The sequence below is a fragment of the Podarcis liolepis genome, assembly GCF_965112155.1.
Source record: "Podarcis liolepis genome assembly, chromosome: 10".
Classification (NCBI taxonomy): Eukaryota; Metazoa; Chordata; class Lepidosauria; order Squamata; family Lacertidae; genus Podarcis; species Podarcis liolepis.
The window spans coordinates 36,980,188-37,002,218 of NC_139562.1; the positions used below are offsets into that span (position 1 = coordinate 36,980,188).

At 43.6% G+C, this 22,031-nt stretch overlaps 1 protein-coding gene and 1 long non-coding RNA gene across 7 annotated transcripts in view; one reads left to right on the top strand and one right to left on the bottom strand.

The window, feature by feature from the left end:
- The window catches only part of LOC310687656 (uncharacterized protein), a 223,301-nt gene that overhangs the window by 149,861 nt on the left and 51,409 nt on the right, over positions 1-22,031 (top strand). The window lies entirely within an intron of this gene.
- The window catches only part of LOC310687661, a 224,711-nt gene that overhangs the window by 23,655 nt on the left and 179,025 nt on the right, over positions 1-22,031 (bottom strand). Inside the window, exons 6-7 of the long non-coding RNA XR_014516521.1 lie at positions 9,715-9,875; positions 7,603-7,866 (exon numbers count right to left, since the gene is read on the bottom strand). This is a non-coding gene — a long non-coding RNA (uncharacterized lncRNA). The remainder of the gene's footprint in view (positions 1-7,602; positions 7,867-9,714; positions 9,876-22,031) is intronic.

The window sequence follows — 22,031 nt, forward strand, 5'->3', positions numbered from 1 at the left end:
ATTTTGTGCAACCAAAAAGGAAAGTCACCTTGGCTTTCTGATAGCAGGGAGAAATTTGCTCTCCCTTTTTATCCTGACAGAAAATCACTGCACTCTCCATTGCCCTGGCTATCACATGCACCGTGGCTTCAAAACCATCCAGCAGGAGATTGATTTCTGCAAATGGAATCAGGCTTATGGCAGATGGAAGTCATATCTTCCTGGCTGAATCTCACTCCTCTGTGTAAGCGATCCTTCTCACATGCGAAAACACATTAGCTTGGTGAGGACAGTGGGGAATTGAATCATGACATAATCCAGGGATATCTTCTGGAAGCAGAGGAAGTTACTTGGGCTAATGGATTGATTGATGAAGGCAAAGAAACCACAAATGAATATAAGAGATGTTCAAATTAAAAGAAAATTCAATTCACAGACTGAAGCAGCATTTAGATCACAGTCATGATCTCACGGAAAACAGGCAAAAGTCAGGAAGTCCTTCAGGCAAGAAAATGACCTGTTTCGACTCTAGGATTTCTCTGACTTGGCTTGGTCTATGCTAGAAGTATTAATGTTGCTGAAATGCAATTAGATATGCTCAGTATTAAATTGTGCACTATTCTAGGACATTTAGGCAAAGAGCTCAAGCACACTAATTTGAGAGTTTATGATGAAATCAAACAAGCTGAGCTACATGCTTAGAATTGTTGAATGGCACAGCTATTCTGATTTTAAGCAAACAGTGCCTAAAGCAAGATTGTATTTTACATATATGGAATACTGTTCATACTGTATATAGCAAATCACAGAAGCCTGTGCTATATTTTTCTCTCTGCTATGGTTTCCACAGACTTGCTTTTAACATACAACATTCTACTAGTCAGTTCCCCACTTGCTTTCTGAAGCGGTGGTGTTCAGCGTACTGGTTTTTGCATTGGACTGGAACCTGAAAGAACAGGGTTCAATCCTTTGCTCGGCCATCACTGGGTGACCTTGGACCAGTCACCATCTCTTATCCTAATACCTCACAGGGCTGTTGTGAGGATACACTGGGGAAGAAGAGAACCTTGTATGCCACCATGAGCTCCCTGGAGGAAAGATGGGATATAAATGTGGTTGGTAGGTAGGTAGGTGGACCACGTGGTGTTTCTGAACACAGAGTTTGGCTCCAATACTGTGAGCTGAACAGGATTTCAAGTTCTGAGAAATCAACTTTCCAAAAGTAATAGGTAGGAGTGTGTGTGTGTGTGTGCGTGCAGGTACAACAAGAGTGTCAATATTTTATGTGCTTCTTGCTGTCTCAAATCTGGCAGTGGATATGGGTGACCCTGGAGCCACCATGGATTATTATGACACCCCCCCCATTCCCACCCCCCTCAAACATCAAGACAGGTGCAGGAAGCAAGGGAGGGCCTATGACGCCATGGCTGTCAATAAGAGACCACGTACTCTCTCTTTGTTTAGGAATACAAAATGGTCATGTGATCCAAACAAGGATTCCATTCCCCATCTTCAAATTCTCATTGATCATGGCAAAGCACTAACATCAGAAGCGCAAAAAGGGCTTTCGCTATCTCATGCTCCAGTGCTTCTAACATCCCACGCAGTTGTTTATGTGTCAGATTCAGCCGTGAAACTATCTGAAGGTCTTATCTAAACTGAAGAGCCAGCATGACCAAGGATGGCAGGAACAACTTGCAGATTGTCCTGGGGAGATAAAGGCAATCAAGGCTGCAGGGAAGGAGGAAGGACTGGGTATTAATAAATCTAAAGCCTGACACCCAAGGAGAAGAAAGAAGTGCTGTTGGTGAGAACTGGGCATGTGTCACCAAGTAACCAAGCAACCACAAGTGCAGGCAAACTCACCCACATCATTTCCTCAAATACCCTTCTTAATGTTTTCTGTTATGAAGCTTCTACTTTAGCTTGCACAAAGAAGCTAACATTTTGGGGTGAAGGGGGAAAATCATTTCCCTTTCCTCAGCATTGAGCAGGTTCTGAACCATGTGCCTAATTGGGTCTAGCCAGCCCAAGCCGTGCCCACTCACCCCACACCTGATACCATATATGCCATCAGGTGTCAGACAGGTAAAGATGGAACAGGTAGGAGCCTTAGAGTGCATTCCTGATCGTTCTTTGGCAAACTGTGGTTTTATCTAGTGCCTTTAAATTTGGCACCAAATGCAAGCCTGGCAAAGATTGGTTCCACTCAGGAACTAATCCCTGCCAAAAGTGTGGGGCACTAGTAGGACCAGTGGTCAGGGATGATGGGAGTTGTAGTCCAACGACAGCTGGAGACCCAAGTTTGGGAAACTGCTTTAACTGTCCTTTGATGCCTCTTGGGGACATTGGCTCTTCCTTTTTATCCTTACAGGAGAGCACATGCCTTTCTCAAGACGCAGACGACAGGCTTTCATTAAGGAGAAGAGCACATCGGGGGCAGCTTATTTGCTTCATGCAGAGTGATCTATGCCATTCAATTACAGAACTTTCTCATCTGCCCTTGCTGTCCGCAGTCCTAAATAACTACCTTGTAATAGCAGGCTGTTATTTATGAGTGGCAAAAGGCACTAGTAAGTTTTGAAATGCTGTGTTCCACTGACATTTGCTCACTAAAAAAAATATTAAGAGAGAGAATGACTCAGAGGTTTTGAAAGCACACACACACATACACACACACACACTCCTGATCAGTCTCCTGCCCTGAAGTCTGCTTCTTCTCTAGCACCCTCAGATACTTTTAATTATCACTTCACCATTTCAATCTTTCCACATTGTTCCAATGCTCATTCATTAGTTGCGAATGACCGTGTCCCTTTATAAAACATCACAAAGCCTTAACCAAAAGCCCACTTGATGGCTCTGAATATTAGCAACGAAGAAGAAAATGACTGGCATGGATCATTCATCATTATTTCAGTGACTAAAGCCATTCTGCAGTAGACAGCTATTTAATGAATTCAATTTGATGGATGGATGAAAAAAATATGTTAAGTGGGGAGCGACGAAGGTTCCGATCCTATGCACAGTTATGGGGTGCTAAACACTATTAGACACAGTGAGGTGTAATTATGAGCAAAATTGCATAGGATTGGAGACAGAATTTGGAGACTAGATTCTTGAATTTTCTGCTTAATCAACCATTCTTTGTTCTATGATTGTACATCAGTTGGTCACTGTGTGGTTAAGCAAAGCAAAAGAGATTAACATAGCACACAGCACATTCATGTGCAACAAAGAACATGTGTGATTTCTAATTATAGCCTGAACTGGTCATCAATTTGAATGGATGAGACAGTTTCATGTTATGAAATACCCTGCACAATTACAATTTTGACAGTGGCTCATTATTTCTTCAGCTTTGTATGGTTTAGAGTTGAATCAGTTATTTTCATCTCTATATTCCTTTGCTTATACAATTTCTCCTGCAAAAAACAGTTGATTGATTGCACACTGAATATTGTCTTACCTGTTTCTGGTAAATAGGCATTGTTCCTGTAAGAAACAATGCTAGATCAACACTCCCCTTTGGGGAGTGTTGATCTAGCATAAAAAAGTGGTGTGCCCATTCTCCAAATTACAACCCTGATCACCTTCCAAGGGCTTGGAGTTGGATTACTTTTCCACCCAGTCCAGTCCTAGGATTCTGTGCTGCTTCATGGAGAGGGAAAGTCTATAAACACTGAGGCATTAACCCAGTAGTTTGGGTACCCTTGGTTCTCTTGTGACTTTCATAGTATAAAATGTGTACAATTAACAATTCGGGACAGTAGAATGTTGCAGCGTATGAGTACAGACAAGGGCTTGTTAGCCAGTTCTTGTTCTTTTGTGGGATTAGCAAACTGAGAGATTTCTCTTTGAAAGCATATTGAATGTTTTCAGGCCTAGTAGTTAATTGATTTCAAAAGCCATTTCCTGCACTATATTTTCCTCGGGACCATATGATGGCCAGATTTCAGAAAAGTACAGAAAAGCAGATGAAAACCAGAACTTAGTTTTGAAAGGAAGAAGGATCTGTTTGAATCAACTTTTGTGTGGGCGTGTATATTCCCTGGCAAAGCCTTCCCGGTATTTCCTTATGGATAATGGCTTCTGCATCATACAAAGCCACAAACTTTGCCTCAGCAACTATTGGATTGCAAGTGTAAAGTCTAGTGAGAATACCAGTTATGAGCTAAGCAGTAGAATCCCAAGGCACTTAAGGGAATGAGTGGGAAATAGCTGTGGAATCTGACCCAGTCCTATTATTCAGCAGGGATGAAGCGTCCACCTCAGGTGTTGGGGCACAAAGCTTTGTGGGCCACATGGCCTGTTCTGCACGGCTAATCTACTTCCCTCAGGTGTGGTGGGGGATACAGGCCTGTGGCACCAGAACATTATTACTACTACTGCTGCTGCTGCTAAATTTTCCAAGGGGTTCAAAGTGATGTATATGGTTCTTCCGCACTCCCCATTTTATCCTCACTACCTACCCTGTGAGGTAGGTTCAGCCGAGAGGCAGCAACTAGCCCAAGATCACCCAGTGAGTTTTTTGGTTCACTGGGGATTTGAACCCTGGACTCCAAGGTTTCCCAAAATTGGGTCTCCAGCTGTTGGTGGGACTACAACTCCCATCATCCCTAGCTAACAGGACCAGTGGTCATGGATGATGGAAACTGTAGTCCAAAAACAGCTGGAGACCCAAGTTTGGGATACCCTGTCCTAGTCTAACACTCTGACCATGCTGGGTATGATACAACTGGCAGGCTAGTGGGCTTCTGTATGGAATGAGAGCCATCTTATTCTTTGCTCAGGCAGAAAAATGCAATAGGCTGACCCTGAAAGGCATACCAGGAGTTTCACAAGGATCCCAAAGTGCTGCAGCTGACTTGGGAATCACATCCCAAGCCCCTGTGTGAATTGACACACAGAAGCTTCAGAGCAATGGAGGAGAGGCTGACAAGAAGGAGGTCTTCAATGATTGTTTTGAATTTGGGTGGTGGGAGCTATTTTATTTTTATTTTGAAATTAAATAAATGCAAGGCAAACATTTGCCGTCTTCTGGAAAGTTTTATTTTTTTGCTGCCTAAAGAGGAACTGAAATATGTATTTTATCTAGGATCTCCACCCCCACCCCATCTTCTGCCAAACATATGCTGAAATCTTATTCATTATGGGGCTAGCAAGGTCTTTCATCCCTACCAACAAAATTCATAAGATAAAAAGGGAGCTATTGCTCCTTGCTCTTTAAAAAAAGATATTGGCAGAATTCTCTCTGTCTTCCTTCCCTGTCTCATCAGGATGATTCCCCCCCCCCCTTAGACCTCCCATCTCGCCACACAGGGTTCATAAAGCACAATTTGGAGATAATGAAAGAAATACAGGACACAACATGTTTCTGGCTGATAGTATTGATTCCAGGTTTTCTCACAGAGAATTAATTCACCCATATGCTCCTGCTGCAATGCTACTTAACTGCTTCTATGACTGCTTGTTGAAACTGTTTCGCATATGTAACAGACCTCAAATCACAGATCAAAACTAATTACCAAAAAGTCACCCTAATTGCTCAGCAGAGGACATATCTGAGATAAATGCAGGTTCACATTGGCACCTGATTTTCATTATCCGTTTAATGGAGAGGCTAATAAAGAGGATACAATACAAATAACGAGTGACACATTTGGTGCAAATGATGGACTAGCCTTCGTACAAGAATGCTGCATTTGTTTGTTTTTCCTCTTTTCAATTTTCCATGTTCCCTCCCTTAATTCATTTGTATGCCATTATCTTTGTCATAATGGAAACATCCTACAACTTTGTTATGAAGCTGCTTTGTGGGTTGGTCCACATAGAACGCTAAACCATTATGTGCAATGTTATGTGAGCTAGGCTACCCACTGCCCCAGCCAGTGGCGTAGCATGGGGGGTGCAGGGGGGGCCGGCCGCACCAGGCGCAACATCGGGGGGTTAGGCAAATCCACGGGTTAGGGGGCGCAAATCCACGGGTTAGGGGGCGCAAATTACTTGCATTGCCCCAGGTGCTGACAACCCACGCTACACCACTGGCCCCAGCTCATGTCCCCCTCATAAGCTGGCACACTTCCATTAAAAACAACAAAACAAAACAAAAACTGGAACCTGCCATTTTGTCTGAAACCAAAGAAACTACTATAGTTAGTGAAAACCAGTCAACTTCAAACCATAGTTTATAAACTGGCTTGTTTTCATTAGCCACACTTAACCAGAGTTTATGATATGTACAACACTAAGCTTCTGAACTCCTCACACCCACCCTGGAGAAGGGACAGGATGCATGTACATGTATGTGGAAGCTAGGCTTGTTCTCAGAATACTAGGCCATGGCTTAGTGCTGTGTCTGAAGGGAGCTTTTGACAGCTGGTATAATTGCCAATTGCCACTGTCTTACAAGGATTTTTCTCACTGTATTGGTCATAGAATTTTTGTAGTGGGCAGAAGGGGAAATGGGGAGGTTATTTTGAGAGGACTCTCTTTTTTTGGAGTTTATTTCTCCTCCAAAGCTGAGTCAGAAAACTGCAGCAGCTCTAGACAAGTTGTATCCAGTAATTTTTATCATACTGATAGCATCACCTTTCTCAAAATACACACTGCTGGAATAAAAACAATTTATTCCTTGTGAGCACCAGCTGCGGTAAAAAGAGCATGGCCAGTGATTTAGGATTGATTTGTTAGTGCATTTCTCTGATGGTACAATCTTATTATCACATAGCTCTGCATCACTATTTAAGTATTAAGAAGTCCCTTTTTCTTCTTCTTTTGCTGTGGCCACTCTTTCTGGGCTGCTAGCCCTGAAGGCAGAAGGGATGGGGGGCTTCCTCAACGCAGGAGAGTCCCACTGAACTGCCTCCTCATCAGCAACTGATGCATGGATGATCATTTCCACCAGAGAGCTTGACAACCACTGTGATCTCTGGCAGAAAATGAAGTCCTCAAAGCTGTGCATTAATTGCAGCCAAAGTGTGGTCCTTTGAGGTCTCCCTTGTGCTGTGGAGATCCCTGCATTGCATGGGGGTTAGACTAGAGGATCCTTGGGATTCTTTCCAACTCTATGATGCTGTGGTTCTAACACACGCTATGCCCTATCCCCCGCACTATGTTTTTGGCATTGGGAAGGGAAAATATTAAGGAGTGGCAAGGAGCACAGAGGTGAGCCTTCAGAGAGGGTGGATGTTTTCACTTTAAAGTGGACCCTCTAAGCAAACTTTTTCAGCAGGGGGCTGGTCCACTGTCCCTCAGACCTTGTGGGGGGCCAGACTATTTTTTGGGGTGGGGCGAATGAAGGAATTCCTATGCCCCACAAATAATCCGGGAATGCATTTTAAATAAAAGCACACATGTTTTAAATAAAAGCACACATTTACTCATGTAAAAACACCTGGCAGGCCTCACAAATAACCCAGAGATGCATTTTAAATAAAAGGACACATTCTAGAAGGCGATTGGGCCGGATCTGGCCCCCAGGCCTTAGTTTGCCTACCCATGCTCTAAGCTGTGCTTTACTTTGAATAATCAACCCATTCTAAATAATCTTCAAAGGCACCTCCTTGGGAGTAGGGGGCATGAATGATTCATAGATCCCTTGGGATTCTTACTTCTCCTTACCTGGCCATGATGTTGCGATGCTGGCAAATCAGTTCATATATTTACTTTCATATATTTAGAGATTTCCAAACAATGCTTTGCTGTTATTATTTCTAGTTAAATTTATCCCACTGGCACTGATGTTGCAAGTAAAGTCGGGAAATTATCTCTCCTGCTCTTTCCCTCTCCTTGCTTTCCGAAGTGTTTATTCACCAGAGTCCTTTAATTTTGAGCCCTGTAGACAAGAGCTGCTCCTTTGGCTTCATAACTCAGGTAGCTACAAGGCTGCAGAAATAAAAATGAGAAACAGTTATGTAATTGAGAGACAATGAAAATCTCTATCAGCCCTGACAAACAATTGTTTTCCTCACTGCCTCCAAAATGTAATTATATGGGCCTCTCTTGCTTTCATGTATCTAATTACTGAATTACTATAGATCATATTGTCTGTGCCGTATCCAAACTGCAGCTTCTATTGCCTTCCAAAGGGTTTATTGTTCCGTATCAATTTAGGATTCTCTTTTCCCACACTTCTCTTTCATGCTTCCCTTTATGTAACCCTTACAAAATATCAATAACATGCCCTGAAGAGGTTTAGACCTTGTTTCAATTTTCCATGACTGTCATGGTGTCCTTTCATCTCTGGCTATGAGCTATTATTTTCATAGATCTTGTGTACATATTACCCCCACATTTGCTTCCAAATGCTGAATGGCATCCTTAGGCAGTGGCACTTAATAAACGTATAGGTTAATGATAGCTTTAGTTGGGAGGACTACATGCAAACAAACGTCTCTCTGCACAAATTATACCCATGCCATCTTTCTTTTTAGTTTTTTAAAAATTCCTCATTGTACAGCTTTTACTAGCACTTTGGGTGATGAGAGCTCATTGAACATTATTCTCAACTCACTTTCCAAATTAAAATGCCTGAGCCAAAACCTCATGATGCTGCACATCTTTTCTGCTCCTGCCATTTGTTGCAAATTAGTGTTTTGAAAATGAAAATAATGGTCCTGGGAGGAGAAAATGCTTATTTCACACTTAGGTGTCATGTGACGTGCCCTAGATAATTTAAAGACGCGCTGAAGCATGTGAGCCGAGTGCGAAAACAGAGTCATGACAGGCCTTGTAAAAGATGCGTGATTCTCAGTGATGTCTGCATAAATGCAGTCCCGTTTCATCTAACATATTCATAAGCATGTTAATTATGCGAGTTTTCATGAGGAAAATACATTGTGTTCTTCATATAAAGGAAATATTCGAAATTCTCTGTAGCTTAGCTGATTTCAGTTTATGAAACAGCAAGGTCTTCAGCCTGGGAGAAAAGGCATTCTTTCCCTGTGTTGTGTTATTTGGTAAAACTTGGACATTACTGGCAAACTGCAAGAATTTCTAACTGTAAAAGGAGATGCTACAGTCTAGTGGCCCCTTAGAAGGTGTCTCAGGGACCATATGACCTACCCTCCAACATTTTTCTGATGAAAATTGGGTCGTCTTGAGGAAAAATTCTTAAGGAACTTCTTTCCCAGAGAAATTGGCCTGGTGGATTCATTATACACCTTTAGGCACCAGGCGAAAAAGTTCCTTTTTAACCAGGCCTTTGGTTGACCGGACTGACATCTGACATCCTATACCCTTTTAAACTGTGGCCCTTTTTGTGTGTGTGTGTGGGGGGGGGTGTTATTGGGTCATTGTTCTTATTTTGACTTCATATATTGTAATATTTTCTGTGAACTTCCCTGAGACCTCCGGGTATAGGGGGGTATATAAATTCAATAAATAAAATAAAAAATAAATAAAAATGGGATATCCCAGGATCAAATCAGAAACTAAGATGGCTTCTGTAAATCTGGGACTGTCCCTAGAGGATAGGGACTAAGGACACTTGGGGGGGGGGGTCTGATAGGGTGGATCAGGGGTTCTTCTCTGACATCAGAGAAGGACATCCAATGTTGGACCCCCTGTTCCTGCCATTGCAGCAACTTACATATCCCTGGCCAAACTGACTCCAGAGTTTTGACATCACTAGAGCTCCAAAGAGGGTATGTCTGGGATGGTTCAAGGGCATGCTGGCAGAGGCAAACTTCTGCACCTCTAAGCAGGCCTGGCAAATAAAACCTTCTCTTTTACCTTTCAGTGTGTCACTCTAAAAGTCTTCCAGCTTTGATGCTTCTACCAACATCTCTGTTCTAGATTAATAAGACGCCTTGCAGCCACTGACAAATGAGAAAGCATTCTGGGGGGAAAGAATGTATCATCATGTTGAGACTTCAGCTGAGGTCTCAAGCCACCTGGAAAAGAAGAAATTACCAAATCCATCATTAGAATCAGCTTTGTGGTGACAGCAAAGGCTGGGGAAGAGAAGGGATCCAATGATATCACGTGCCATTCTCGAGAAAGTCAAGGAAGTTAATGGATCTGTTAATTTGATTATTGCTGCAACTGTGGCCCTATCACACCACTTTACATAATCATGCTTTCCCCCAAAGAATTCGGGGAGCTGTCATTTGTTATAGGTGCTGAGCTACAATTCTCAGGGCATGCAAACACAGTAGTTTAAACCTCAAATGAGTGTGTCTATAATAGGCTCCCAAACATTCTTGAAATTACTACAACAACCAAAAGCCACAATCTGCAATAGAACTTCAGTAAGTTCAATTGTAATAGATTTTCAGCATTTTCATGCTGGGTGAGGAAGGCAGACCAGCCACACTTAATTTATTGAAGTATAATTGTCATGTTCAAATGCAAGAATAACACCATATGGAACATTATGCTAATGTGTTATCACACTAATTACTTATTATATTACTCACCCTTGGAGCTAACAAAAACCTGCATGTCTGCCTAGAAAAAGTACTTGAAAAGTTTTCGTGCTGTTGTTCTGCTTAGACATCTATATCTATCCATCCTTTCTCTCTTCTAAAAAAAACAATTGGACCAAAATGTACACAGAAAAAAATGCCTTTAAAATCATATAGGTGTTTATTTGCTAATGCTAGAAGCCTGAAAACCCAGATAGGTGGATTGTTGTCAGAGTGCCTCAGACTAAATATTCCATTGAACATTTGAACACCTATGGGATACATTTATCTATGGATATTAGAATTGGGTACTTTCTAGTTGAATGTTGTTGTTGTTGTTTAGTCGTTTAGTCGTGTCCGACTATTTGTGACCCCATGGACCAGAGCACGCCAGGCACTTCTGTCTTCCACTGCCTCCCGCAGTTTGGTCAAACTCATGCTGGTAGCTTCGAGAACACTATCCAACCATCTCGTCCTTTGTCCTCCCCTTCTCCTTGTGCCCTCCATCTTTCCCAACATCAGGGTCTTTTCCAGGAAGTCTTCTCTTCTCATGAGGTGGCCAAAGTATTGGAGCCTCAGCTTCACGATCTGTCCTTCCAGTGAGCACTCAGGGCTGATTTCCTTAAGAATGGAGAGGTTTGATCTTCTTGCAGTCCATGGGACTCTCAAGAGTCTCCTCCAGCACCATAATTCAAAAGCATCAATTCTTCGGCGATCAGCCTTCTTTATGGTCCAGCTCTCACTTCCATACATCACTACTGGGAAAACCATAGTTGAATTCTAGTTGAATAGTTGAATAGTTCAGTGCAAATCTGTGTGTTTAGTGATAGAGAAAGGGCAGCAGCAGCAGCTAAAAAATGGGTGCAGCACATGGTCGCAGGAGCATCAGACTAGTTCCACTGCCATGCACTGCTCCACACTGAGCTTCCTGCACCTCACCCCTTCTCTTCTTGGTAAGTGGCAGCGACCTACGATGTTGGGAAGCTAGGAGATCTAGGACACCCTACTCACACCACCACACTGGCCACGATTCCTCTTAGCAGACTCTGTGGAAAATAACTGGTGCCATGGCACTGGTCCTGCCTCTGACACAGAATACTTCATCCTTTCTGTTGTGCACATACATCACAAAGAAAACTGAGCTTGGCTGGCATTTATTTAGTTTAACCCCATAGCTGCCCCCATGGCAGAGAACTTTTCTGAGTGGCTCAGACAACAAATACAACAATTAAAATACAATGCTGAAAACAATAAAAACTATTAACAACTAAAAACACACACACAATAGATCCATAGACACAGAGGTATTTTTAAAAGCCTGGGTGAGCTAAAAGGTTTGCAGCTGGTGCTGAAATGACCCAGTGGGTCTCTGGAGAGCAGGGGGGGGGGTGGCAGCTGGCTAAAGCAGTGGCTCTCAGCTGAACTCCAGCTGCCTGCGTTGCTTCTGCATACTGGGTCTGAAGGAGGAAGCGCAAGGTGGTGGTGAGGTGTGCACAAGCATTGCATCGGTGTTTGCACTCCCTTGACGTTGCCGCAGCAGCTACCCGCTTTTACACGCATCCTCCAGTCTCCTCCCAGCTCCAGAGCTTTAATTCTAGTTGTTGACATTTTTGGATACAGTATTTTTTGTCCAGATTGTAGAAAGACTGGCAGAGAGGGGGTTTAAAATGTGCTTAGAGGGTGCTCCCCATTTATGCGATTTTTGCTCATGCTCATGGGGCCTGGAATGTAACTCCCACGTAAAAGGGGGGGTGCCCGTACTGCACATCTATGTCAAACTGAGTTTTTATTATTATCATTCAGGCCATGCCTTTTCTCCCCTGTTTAAATGACAGTGAAGTTAAAGACAGGAGATCTCTTCTACCTGGTTGCATTTCTTGATGCATATTGTTTTACCCTGACTTTCTGACACTTGATTATGTTTTTGTCATTTTTCTACATGTACATGAAATTGTATTAACAAATGAATTCGATTGACATTCCATTTTAACTGGGCTGCCCTCATAAATCATGTATTTCACCAAGTTTCACAAAGGCCTGTACCACTCATCACTGTCATGCTAACTCAGACGGGGTTAATGGTACAATATAGGTACAGTCTCCTTTTTGTTTTGGATGGCCACTGATATGTTTGGTTTTATAAGCACACATTGAATACTCAGTCGCTGTATTTGGGGCCAGTGAGGAATTTTTCTTGCAGACAATTTGGGCCTGCTGGAAGGTTTTCACCTGCCTCGTAGTAATCACCACAACTTCTTGGCAGATAAGGCATTGGGTTGGATCCTTAGACCAGTGTTTCCCAACCGGTGTTCCGCGGCGCACTAGTGTGCCGCGAGACGTTGCCTGGTGTGCCGTGGGAGGGAGGCGGGCGAGTAGGGCGGCGAGAGGCGGGGCGGCGGCGGCGAGGAGAGGCCGCCCAGTGTGGGGCTCTCGCCGTCTGCCTGCCTGGCTGCCTGCGTGGCGCTGACGTCACGGGGCTGTAACGTGCCCCACATAGGCACACGCGGGCGGCGAGCGAGCGAGCTCCCACATCCCATTGCCGCTCGCTTCGGCCGGCCTACTGGGCTGTCGCAGGCGGAAGGCCTGCGCATGCGCGAGGTTTTCGCGCCTTCGGGATTCCCTTCATGCCTTCCTCCTCCCGGGTCCTTGAGAGCGCGGGAAGCGGCAGCGCGAGACCGGCGTTGAGCCTGGTAGGTATTGCGCTTGCCAAGGCAGTCATTTGGGAAATGAAAACTTGCAAAGCAAGCAACCAGTTCAATCTGAAGTATGTGTATGCTTAATATCCTGTATCTGAAACCTGTTCTGCCCCCTCCCCCACACTTGGTGCCATTTTCATCTACACATGCAGCAGAGTAAGTTGACCCAGAATAGTACCAATTCAGATGGCAGATGGGAGAATGACAGTGCTGAATGCTTTCCAATGTAGAACAGTCCCTGCAAATCAAAACCTAGCATATTTGGAAGAGGGATGCTAGCCTAACCATTACCTTCTATGCTGTTACTATTTTTAAATTTTTTTTTACATAAGTAAAAAGTGACCTTTCCCCATCTGGCATGGTGGTGTGCCTCGAGATTTTTTTCATGAAACAAGTGTGCCTTTGCCCAAAAAAGGTTGGGAAACACTGCCTTAGACTATTAGGAACCCCACTAAAGGGGTCCAGGAAGTTGTGTTTCTGTCCAGAAGCCGACATGGGGGCTGATGGGCCATAGCACCAATCCAAACAGCAGTCATGATAGGATCACCCTGATTTGATGCTGGTCGACCCAGTCTACTGGTTGATTCCAGATACATACCCAAGGCCTTTGCCATAGCTGACTTACATCTGTGATGAATAAATTTTGTGGACTATTTTAACCCAATACCAATTTCTTCCTTGGCCTGTCCTGTGCTTCCTACACCTGGGCCCGGAATATAAGAGCAGGCAAGGCACTGGCCAGGGGGAGTCACTATCTCTCCACCCTGCCTCTGCCATGCATCTGGAAAAAGACTCCATCATGAAATACTTTCATTCAAAATGTGGGGTGATGGAAGGATATGGTGACTGCAGACTCTTGCTATTTCTGCTGCACGAAACAGCTGAGAATATTACAGTTAAATAAGGAGAGAGAGAGAGAGAGAGAGATGCTGCTGGTGCCTCTACTTTGATGGTGAAACCTCCTTCCTCTTTTCTTTTTTAAAGTTCATTGGCCCCTGAATGTCATAAAAAAATAGGTACTGCTTGACTCTAAAAACAAACAAAACCAAACCTCAGAGCAGATTACAAAAAGAATAAATATCTGTATCTAGCCAACCTCAGCTTGAAAAGTTCGTGTTGGGGGCTCCTTGCTGCTATGTGTTTTCAAGACACATAGAGGGAATGCTGTCATGTTCCGTCACTCCTGGGGGACTTCTGCCACGCACACTGAAACCGTGCACTGGAGTACCATGTGTCATGCTAGCGGCTCAGGATACACAGTTTTAAAGCAAACCATTTGGGGCAGGGGAACAGAGATGGCATACAACCCCTTAGAGCACCACACAAGTTGACCACTTGGAGCATAGAATCATAGAATCATAGAGTTGGAAGAGACCACAAGGGCCATCGAGTCCAACCCCCTGCCAAGCAGGAAACACCATCAGAGCACTCCTGACATATGGGTGTCAAGCCTCTGCTTAAAGACCTCCAAAGAAGGAGACTCCACCACACTCCTTGGCAGCAAATTCCACTGCCGAACAGCTCTTACTGTTCGAACAGCTCTTACATTTGCACCTTGCAAATGTTTATTCTAAATGTGTTTCTAGGCAGATTTTTAAGGATTTTCCTGTAAATATCCACCTGGAAATGGAACAGGATGGATTTAGTTCCAATCTTCCTGAAAATGGGGGTGGGCTGGACTTTAATGGGCCCATTCATCTCTAGTCTGAATTCTGGAAAGTACTCAACACTGTATGCAAAATGACCCACATTAGCCAAACTCAATCCACATTGTGCCTGGGGAACCTAATCCATCAGTATTTTTGGAATCTCTGAAATATCTTTAATAAAGAATTCCTGGCTCTGTCCATTTTAAATGTCCTCCTTGGTAATTCCCATTAAATGTGTTCTGGGTTACTTCTGAGTAAACATTTGCTGGAGCATGCTGTTGTGATCCTCCAGGGAGCCAAGTGAAAGCAAACCAGGTAGCTTTCATGCACTTCAGTGAAATTAAGGTCAGATCCACACCATACATTTAAGCACATCCAATTCACATTTCAAAGCACATGGCTACCCTCAAAGAATCTGGATGTAGGGACTTGGACCTCTGTGTAGGGAAGATATGGTTCCTATTATTCTTTGGGAGACGTCGTGTGCTTCAAATGCACATTGGATGTGCTTTCAATGTATGCACAGAGAATATGACGATGGAGCTAGAAAGAGGACAACTCTGTCCACATCCTGTGGTTTGCAGAAACTGTTTTGCAAGAGGCGAGAGTTCTTGTTTACTTTACCCACAGAGACTTCCTCAACCCCTGAATAAAAGCCTGCTGTTTTTTTGGAGGTGGGTGGTGTGTGTTTTTTGTACAAACAGCTTAATACACAGAACCCACACCCAGGTTCATTGAAGTAAATGGCAAGACTGCTATTGACGTCACTTGTCTTTTGATCGAGTCCAGAAGCAAGGCTTCGCTAAACCCTTAATTCTTCAAGGCCGGGTGACTCATTCTTTTGAAAGAAGACAAATTACCTTGCTGAATCATGGCTTAAATCTCTCAGATTGGCCATAAGAGCCTATCTTGTTCTAGGAAAAAATAAAGACGGGGCTGGTTTGCATGGTTGGAAATATTAAAATGATGCATGTGCAAAGTGGAATGGATTTATGAACACCCTTCCACTGTGCCTGTGATGAAACATAGCTGAACCTTGCCTTAGCTTTAGCAGCTCCAAACTACCTTGTTCTGGCCACAGATCATCATTATTGGACTTTCTTTACTGCCATTCTTAACCTAAGAGCATAAGAAGAGCCTGTTGGATTAGTCTGGTGGCCCATCTAGTCCCAGAAACCTCTTCTAAGTCACCAACCAGATGTCCATAGGAAACCCAAAAGCAGGACCTGAGTGCTGAGGTTGACACGGAAGAATTCAGAGTGGACCTGGCCTCTCCAAACTACCCAAGCTTTTTTGCAAGGATTCTCTGAACTAGCTTGGAACAAATAAGAGATGGGGGACTTTGCCAACCTTTCATTACAAACAGTTTCAACATGGATTTAACAATGTTCTTCTTTTGAAAGTGCATGCTTTTGCTTAGCACTCAGAAGAGACCATGTTTTGCTAAGCACCCAAACTGAATATCTGTGATTGACAATACAATTTTATGTTGTGTAGGACTCTAAATTATCTGCTGGAATTGACTACCTAATTAAGGCCTAGCAGGCAGCAGTAAGAAGGCATGTAGCTCTGTATTATACCCGTAAACAATGTCAAGCGTCTTCGCTGATATGCATACAAATGGGACTTGTCCATTTATTAATATTAACTGATGTCATCCCCCCTCCTCACCACTGCAAACAGTTTAAGATGCCTCTGAGATGAACTGCCCTGCTGTGAAGTTTGCCAACCCCCCCCCCCCGAATATAATGATGAGGTGATGGAAATGGAATCTTCCCACTGAGTTTTAAAAATCTAGAAATGAGTTGAAATTAGTGAACCTGAGCAGAGGGAAGAGGGAAACCCCAACTTGCAGGATTAAGTACACAAAAGCATTGTGCAAGTATAGGAGAGATCACACTTAATATACACTGACTGTAGCCCAGGGTGTGTCCTGCTGATGGCTTTCTGCAGATGAAAGCTACCACAAGGTTCATGTTGCGGGCTTTGTCCCTGAGAAAAATGGAAAACCAATTCACATGACCCATATTTGCCCTGGGCACATAATTGCTGCAATGTGCATCTATGAAAGAGCACTTGGCACACAATCAGATTAGCTTTCAACCATTGATGAGGTGGTGAGTGAAAAAGATGGATCATGGCAAATGTTTCAATTTTAAACCCAGTTACAAAGTTTCTTTTGGATTTTGTGTGGGGTGTTGCAAAAAGGCCAGAATATGTGACAGTTTGTATCATTACAATATTTAATGATGCAACTATTACCTACTTCTTTTGCAGCTTTGACTGATTGATTGATTGATTGTATAATAGAGACAGCGGTGCTCATACTAACTTTAAAAGCTTTCATTTACTGATTCTATAATGGGTCACAGATTGGCACAATAGGTTGTTTTTTTAAATAAAAAAAAACTTCAATTGCTCTGGATTTTGTGACTTGGAGCCCAGGAAAGGGAGGGGTGTTCAGGTTAAGTGTTGTTACTACTGCTTCTGCTTTTTGGTAAATTACTTACTTACAAACTCTCCAAAGGTCAGATTCATGTACTTTTTCATACAGCATTCAGAAAAAGTCACACAGGCAGTAAAACTTAGTTTAGCTACAGCGAGGTATATGAAGTGGTTTGTTGTGCAGTCTGAGCTTAGAGCAAGCTGCTCAAACCTCTTTACACGCTAAGCTTAACAGGTAGTCTGGGACTGGGGTACAACAGTAGGCATGACTACCCAATTCATCCCAAGGTAAAAAATGTGACATAGCTAAGCCTGGCAGAACAGCTTTGCTATTGCTTAGTCGTTTAGTCGTGTCCGACTCTTCGTGACCCCACGGACCAGAGCATGCCAGGCACTCCTGTCTTCTACTACCTCCCGCAGTTTCGTCAGACTCATGTTTGTAGCTTCGAGAACACTGTCCAACCATCTCATCCTCTGTTGTCCCCTTCTTCTTGTGCCCCCCATCTTTCCCAACATCAGGGTCTCTTCCAGGGAGTCTTCTCTTCTCATGAGGTGGCCAAAGTATTGGAGCCTCAGCTTCATGATCTGTCCTTCCAGTGGGCACTCAGGGCTGATTTCCTTCAGAATGGAGAGGTTTGATCTTCTTGCAGTCCATGGGACTCTCAAGAGTCTCCTCCAGCACCATAATTCAAAAGCATCAATTCTTCAGCGATCAGCCTTCTTTATGGTCCGGCTCTCACTTCCATACATCACTACTGAGAAAACCATGGCTTTAACTATACGGACCTTTGTTGGCAAGGTGATGTCTCTGCTTTGTAAGATGCTGTCTAGGTTTTAACCCCTTTGTGCACTAATTGCACTAAGCATGTTGGTTATATGAGGCTGGTTACCCCACATTCTCAACACTCCTTAACTGGACTTAACCTGCCACCACCTTCCCTGGAAAGGACTTTAATGCTACATACTGCTCCTTATTTGTCCAAACTTCCCCTGCATGCACCTTATTTCCACAGGAAGGATATACACTCTGCTTCCCTGCAAATACTTTTATTTGTAACCAAAACATTCTCTAATTAAAAAGATTCATTTGTTTTGCGACAGAGCGAGGGGGGGGGGGTTGGACAAGTGACAGTGAGTCTCTTTGTATAATAAGTATCTATTTTGTAATAAATCATTTTGCTTTTTTAATTTGGGAATTCAGAGGAGAAATATTGGACGGCTTACATATGTGTTACAATAAACTGTTTTAACCATTTCCTTACATGCACACATTAAAAGCTACAGCAGCTGCGAGGTGGGGCAAGACAGGCAAGGTAGCTCTGAGCCACATGAAATTCCAGAGAATCTGCAAAAAAAAAGGTGTGGGGATCTGCTTCCAACTAATCCCTTTTCTACCAAGGGATATATAGTAAATACACAGGAATGCAGGAAAATGCTGCCACTATTATTTCTACCTTGTTCTTTTGCAAACTCATCAGTGAATTTCTAAAATGAAAAGTTTGGGCTCTGCCCATCTAGATATGAGTCTGCATCCTTCCCCAAACTCAGATTATATTTTTTCCAAATCACAGCCATTTTTAGGCTGAAAAATTGTGTGTGTCCATCAGAATCATAACGGCAGCATCAGGGAAGAATTGGTTTCCCTCTCTTGGGTGGAGATGGCGTGCGAGTTGCCTTCCTGCCTGACCCTCCATGTGCCACCATTGTTTCATGCTGAAGAAAGCACAGTCTTCAGAGTTTGTGCAGATGGAAACCACAGATGAGATTTCCCCGTATTGATTAGATTTTTCTTTTCTCTTTCCAACATCTGAATCATAACGGGCTGAATTATTAGCTGAAGCACACACTTTTCATTCCCAGAGATTCTATTAGCGCCATACAGTATCCAGCATGGTGGTATCGATTAGGAGCAGGCTCATGCCTGCTCTGCCAACCACCTGTTTTTCCCCTGCCGCAAAAGATGTTTCCATTCACATATGGCTGCAATTGCTGTTGGGCAAAAAAGAACATGCTCTGGGGGTAGGGACGATGCATTTTGCCAAGATGTTCAAATGATCATTAAGACACACCATTTTCTTGAACGGGTGTGTGTGTGTGCGTGTGTGTGGCATCCTTCCTTTTTATTACTTGTACTTCACAAAGAAATAAGAGTGCTCGGGGGGGGGGGGGAGACAGCCATAATTGTGAAAGAAGCACCACTTGCAGTTGTATAGGTGAGAAATGAATTTGTTCCAGGTCTCATGGCCTCCTTGGCTGCTTTTCCGAGCTTGACACACTGAGGAAGCAGAGAATGAAACCACATGAAACACTTGGTAGAGAAAGGCCTTTTGGCCTGCCTTCCTGCAATTGCATTTTAAACATGTTGCTTCCACCTTTTTTATAGCACTGCAGAATTTATGCCACCCAAATTTTTCAGGTCAAAAACCAGGATGCATGTCTTCTGCAATGCGCTTCTGGGCCTGTCATGTGAGCAGTGCTGCCATCTTGCCTGTCCGCCCCCAGGTGCCTCCCAAAATGGCCACCACAATCTTGCATTAATAAACAGGATGTTTCATTTTTTCCAGGACACTTGGCAGGTATGAAAATTACAGCTGCTGCCCTCTGCAGCAGGGGAAGGGGAACTTCCCTCAGCCCCAGCCAGCATGGCTGGTGGTCTGGAAGGCATAGGTTCCCCACCCCTCCTACTCTAGGTACAGTGGTACCTCGGGTTACAGACGCTTCAGGTTACAGACTCCACTAACCCAGAAATATTACCTCGGCTTAAGAACTTTGCTTCAGGATGAGAACAGAAATCATGCAATGGTGGTGCAGCAGCAGCAGGAGGCCCCATTAGCTAAAGTGGTACCTCAGGTTAAGAACAGTTTCAGGTTAAGAACGGACCTCCGGAACAAATTAAGTTCTTAACCCGAGGTACCACTATACTGCACTGTGTGCTTTAGGGGAGACTGGGGAACCTTAGGCCCAGGGATGTGGCTCTCCTGGCTTCTCTGCCTGGTATCTAGGATTCTCCACAGGCCACACTCTCACTTGCCCTCCTCCCTCCAAAGGTGGTAGACTTTCCTTCATTAGGGATTTATAAGCAGAGGTTGGATGCCCGTCTGTCATGGATGCTTTCGTTAAGATTCCTGCATTGCAGGGGGCTGGACCAGGTGGCCCTTGGGCTCCCTCCCAAATCTACAATTCTATGGTCTCCTAAACAATAAGGTGCCAGACAAAAACACCCCTCTTCTCCCAAGGCCTTTGACTAACTAAACAACCTATGGCCTTTTAAACTGGGGGTGTTGACCCCAAAAGGCAAGCTGGTCTGGAAGCCCTCCTTGCAGCATATTGATGGTCAAGATGATTGGTAGCAGCTGTAGCACTGAGCTCATATGTGTTTCACATGCTTGGATGTATCCACAGGCCCCAGGCATAGCTAGAGGGGGAGGTAATGAACAGCCACCTGTGTTCCCATGTGACGTGGCCTGCCTGGGCTTATAAAGGCTGTGAGTATGTTTCCTTGGTGTAGACAAGACCTCGCTGTGGAGGCTGTCTCATGGAATGCTGTGAGCTAGGCCAAGCAGGGAGCCTATGAACCTTTGCGGTAAGTTTGTCCCCTTCTTTAATAGACCTGACCATTCTGATGATTTCTTTGGAATTCCTGCATATCTGAACCTCTGTGAGCCCTCCTCTGGCTCCGCAGGGTGATTCATGGGTGTGTGGGTGGGTGGGTGTGGGTGTGATTGATTGATTGATTGATTGTTACTATTTTATGCAATTTTGTGTTTTTGTATTATAAACTGCCCTGTGGATGAAGGGCATTATAGATATTCAATGAATAAGTAAATGAAATGAAGTAAACTCTGTCAACAACACTGTTGGAGGCAGTATGCCTCTGAATGCTAGTTGCTGGGAGTCACAGGTGGGGAGAATGCTGTTGTATTCAGGTCCTGCCATGGGCATCTGTTTGGCGACTATGAGAATAATAGCGATGGAGCTTTGGCCTGATCCTGCAGGGCTCATCTTATGTCCCTATCTTTGGTTTCAAGGGAACACCCTCCCCCTACTCTGTTCACAGTAAATAAAATACTCTTACACAGCCAAATTAATGTTGATATTTCATCAAGGTTTTTTTTAGCTTTGTTTGTTATCTATCTCCTTTCAAACTTTGCGAAGGGCGAGCTGAATAATGTGATTAAGAGGCTGAGCTCAGTTAAGTTTCCAAGAACTGGGTCATTATTGAGATTAAGTGCTAGATTAAAAGGATTTAGGAAAGTGGTAGGATTTGATTTGCATATTGCTCTGAAGACCTTTGACTTATGCAAAGCTTCCTCTTAAAGATTATCACGCTGGAGTATTACATCAAGCAATTTAGTAGTTGCAAATTACTCTTGTCTTCTTTGACCTTGTGTATGGTATAGCACCAATATTTCTAAACTACATTTATTTTCTGTCGTTGGCAAAATGTATGACTGCCCCATAGAACAGAGTTGGAATGGAGAATATGAATAGCCACCTTGTGAAGGAATGAACTTTCCCAATAGATGTCTGCAGGGTCCTAACTGAGAAATTCTTTATTTAAATATTTGTTAAAGAAAAGGCAGGGCGGGACTTTTAAATCTAAAATGTCAGTAAAATTCCAGCACTTTGAAAGACGCCCTTTAATTTTCGGCAGCTGCAACACAGCAAAGTTATTTTACCTTGCATTTTGTAGCAATAGATAATACAGGGGGTAGAAAGATAAGGGAAGGCAGCTTCCATTCTGCTTTCTACTAGGGATGGGCAAACTTCTACCAGTCCTTTGTCTTATTGTTTTGTTCATTCACACTGCCATACTTTTTCAATTCCTCCCAAATTTCACCAAAACTAGGAGG